Here is a 4,592-nt window from a genome sequence, read left to right as displayed (position 1 = left end):
TTTCGTGTATAACTTGTCTACACAACGTGTGTAATGTCCAATGTTATTAGGGACGGACCATTAGATCTTGGGAGGTGGGGTCACAGTGGTCACAGTCAGATTGTGAATATTTTTTTACAATAATAATTTTAAATTTTTGAAATTTTTTTTCCATGAGTCATGATGTGCTAATATTTTTTCCTCATTAAACTGTCAGATGTATAATTTTTTTGCGTTCTGATTTTATTTGTTTTATTTGGCAACCTAGTCTGAAGATTTTTTCCGTAACTTTTTGCTTTGAATTTTTTTTCTGTTTTTGACTACCGCCCTCCCAAGATCAAATTGTCCATCCCTTATTGGTGACTCGGCAGATTACAATCAATTTGTCAACAATAACAGTGCATATCGCAGACTTACTTTGCTCAGACTGTTATAAATGAGACTTTCAACCACTCTCTTGCCAAATCAAGAATAAGTCAGGAGTCGCTTTGCAAATTTTAGTACTAGAGAAACAAATTACCTAACATTTACTGACATTTGAAATTCAAAATGGCTGCCATTTCTGTGTTAACTATATCGGAACAAACCACGAATTCACGAAGGTAGTTCGGGTGAAAAATAGTGTGGACCTTTATGTTTTGATACCTGCATGGATGCTTGTTTTGTTTTAACTTTAATTTGAAGTACTTTTGTAAAATAATTGCCAGCTTGAATCAAAATGCCGACCTGTGAGTGAGGGCTGTTGCATTCTGGGTAATTTAAAAGAGTTATATAAGGCTCACGGAAATCATAGCAATGAGCCGGAATTTTGGCAAAAACGCCACAAGGGTGATATTTTCATACCATATGGCCCTAAAATGATCTGTTTTAGGGTCCATGTTGTAACGGACGATGAATAACCTAAGCTTACTCATTCTGACGAAACAGTCTGAAGAACATTTGCAGCTCCGTTACATCCCTGCTATCTGTCGTGACTCACCATCTGCAGAAGTAACAAATATATAGGGACTTCGTCATTGTGTTTTAGGAAAACACTACTTTTCCTGCAGTTCTGAAGACCAATGAACCACGGCGTTTGCACTCACAGGGTGGCTGGGTACCAATACGTGCTCCGCAAGATTCCAAAACACCCTTATCCTGATTTTTCAACAGTACACGAGTAATAACGGAAGAAAATTAGATAAAGCAACACCCCCTGATTAACAAAGTCTAGGAGAGACTTAGATTTTCAAAATACAGTTAAAGCCATGTCAACGTTGTTTAGAGAGATGAGATTGTTTTAACACATCAATGTAGTCTTTATCGAGTTACCTTCATCACAGTCTAAAACAACATGATAACTTTTTGGGAAAAAATTGGATATGATGACACCGTTTTTGAAAACAACCTTGACTCGTTTCATTTTAGCACTGCTATGGCTGTACATCTAAGAAAATAATTCACCAGGGTTTTGCTCTTAGCAAAGAAAACCCTTTTTCTTGTTTTCACGGACCATAATGAACAAAAACGTCCATATTTCCAGTGATTTTGGTGATACGCATGGGTTCCCTGAGAGCGCCGCCACCGGGAAATGAATGTCAATGATGGATTGGTTAAACATGTTTGTATCTGTTTTGATCACATTCATGACAAATGTATGCATTCCATACAATTGATGATTGGTACGTGCATTGTGGATTTTCACACTTATGTAAAAATCGACACGATACAACAGGTAGACGCACGTTGAATGATTCTATTTGCAGCGATCGTAATATAGGTTCGTCGATTATTCATGTTATATCATCCTATTTGTCTTTCGATAGTGTCATCAAACTGTCGATTATTTTACATGCCATGCATGAATACATATTAAAATATAAATTGGGAATGTACATGGAATTAATCCGCAGGCCAACGGAAACAAAATACTATTTGAACATGTTCTAACTGGCCAAAGACATAAACTTTTGCTCAAACTTTCCTAAATGAAATTCTTACCAAAGCAACAACAAAAATCGACGGTCACTGTGACAAGTTGGGAACCAGCCCAACATTTTGCGATATTTGAAATTCAAAGTGTTCGCCATCCCTGTGTTAACTCTATAAGGAAAAATTAAATATAGGTTTTTTTGAAGAACTAATGCGGTGAAAGGTTTTCTTTCTCCAAGAGCTAGCTTTGAAGGGATACAGTCGTCGGAACTGCGCTCAAAGGACTTATGGGACCCATACGACCAGTGTAAACACTGTATCCAAGGTGGCGATTGATAAAAGTTAAAACTTGTCTGTCTTAATCTACATCACATAATTTAAATGTTGCAGCTATGATGATGAGGTGCATCTAGATATCGTGCACGAAATGTTCGTAAACAAGAAACTCTCACAGGCGCAGTTCCCACGACGGTTTCCCTAGTCTCCCATAAGTGATATATCCGCAAAGAATTGTAGGATTCGCGAGTCCGAATATCGCAACCCCCCTCCCCGAGGCGCGTTCCACAGAGTTCCTTGTTTTGAACATTGATATTGCCGTTGTTGTAGAATTTGGTGAGAATAGTCTCACAATAAAAGCAGTATTTCTCATTTGCATTTCTATTGTTTGTCTCATTAATTGTCCTGACGTTGTATAATATATTTGTCAAGGGCACGGGCACGGCCAAATAGGACTTCTTTCGTTGCCTGCATCAAATTCATGATGTTTCTTTTCCTTCTTGTACAATAATACGATATTTTCAACAAATGTAATGGTATGGGGAAATAAATTCTAGTGACTTCATTTGTTGGGCTATACAGAACGTCATGGATCATCTGAATTGGGAATTTGAGAAACTCATCGGCCACTGAACTTATTATATTGTATATCCGGAAAATGTAATTTTGTTTGATCGCACATTTCAAGTCATACCAGAACTGGATGGCTAAGTACTAATATATGCTCCGCAGAATTCCAAAACACCCTTATCCTGATTTTCAACAGTACACAAATAATGACGGAAGAAAATTAGATACAGCAACACCCCCTGATTACAAAGTCTAGGAGAGATTGAGATTTTCAAAATACAGTTAAAGCCATGTCAACGTTGTTTAGAGAGATGAGATTGTTTGAACACATCAGTGTAGTCTTTATCGAGTTACCTTCATCACAGTCTGAAACAACATGATAACTTTTTGGGAAAAAATTGGATATGATGACACCGTTTTTGAAAACAACCTTGACTCGTTTCATTTTAGCACCGCTATGGCTGTACATCTAAGAAAAATAATTCACCAGGTTTTTTTTTGCTTTTAGCAAAGACAACCCTTTTTCTTGTTTTTACGGACCATGATGAACAAAAACGTCCCCTTTCCCCGTGATTTTGGTGACACGCATTGGTTCCCTGAGAGCGCCGCCACCGGGAAAAGAATGTCAATGATGGATTGGTTAAACATGTTTGTATCTGTTTTGATCACATTCATGACAAATGTATGCATACCATACAATTGATGATTGGTACGTGCATTGTGGATTTTCACACTTATGTAAAAATCGACACGATACAACAGGTAGAAGCACGTTGAATGATTCTATTTGCAGCGATCATAATAGGTTCGTCGATTATTCATGTTATATCATCCTATTTGTCTTTCGATGGTGTCATCAAACTGTCGATTAGTTTACATGCCATACATGAATACATATTGAAATATAAATTGGGAATGTACATGGAATTAATCCGCAGGCGCATGGAAACAAAATACTATTTGAACATGTTCTAACTGGCCAAAGACATAAACTTTGCTCAAACTTTCCTAAATGAAATTTACAAGCATTCTCTTACCAAAGCAACAACAAAAATTGACGGTCACTGTGACAAGTTTGGAACCAGCCCAACATTTTGCGATATTTGAAATTCAAAGTGTTCGCCATCTCTGTGTTAACTCTATAGGGAAAAATTAAATATCGTTTTTTTTGAAGAACTAATGCGGTGAAAGGTTTTCTTTCTCCAAGAGCTAGCTTTAAAGGGATACAGTCGTCGGAACTGCGCTCAGAGGACTTATGGGACCCATACGACCAATGTAAACACTGTATCCAAGGTACGATGGTGATTGATAAGTTAAAACATGTCTGTCTTAATCTACATCGCATAATTTAAATGTTGCAGCTCTGATGATGAGGTGCATCTAGATATCGTGCACGAAATGTTTGTAAACAAGAACTCTCACAGGCGCAGTTCCACGACGGTTTCCCAAGCCCCCCATAAGCGATATATCCGCAAGGAATTGTAGGATTTGCGAGTCCGACTATCGCAACCCCCCTCCCCGAGGCGCGTTCCACAGAGTTCCTTGTTTTGAACATTGATATTGCCGTTGTTGTAGAATTTGGTGAGAATAGTCTCACAATAAAAGCAGTATTTCTCATTTGTATTTCAATTGTTTGGCTCATTAATTGTCCTGACGTTGTATAATATATTTGTCAAGGGCACGGGCACGGCCAAATAGGACTTCCTTCGTTGCCTGCATCAAATTCATGATGTTTCTTTTCCTTCTTGTACAATAATACGATATTTTCAACAAATGTAATGGTATGGGGAAATAAATTATAGTGACCATATTTGTTAGAACGTCATGGATCATCTGAATTGGGAATTTGAGAAACT

Source organism: Ptychodera flava, chromosome 7, assembly GCF_041260155.1.
Source record: "Ptychodera flava strain L36383 chromosome 7, AS_Pfla_20210202, whole genome shotgun sequence".
NCBI classification, from domain to species: domain Eukaryota; kingdom Metazoa; phylum Hemichordata; class Enteropneusta; family Ptychoderidae; genus Ptychodera; species Ptychodera flava.
This window is presented reverse-complemented; position numbering follows the sequence as displayed.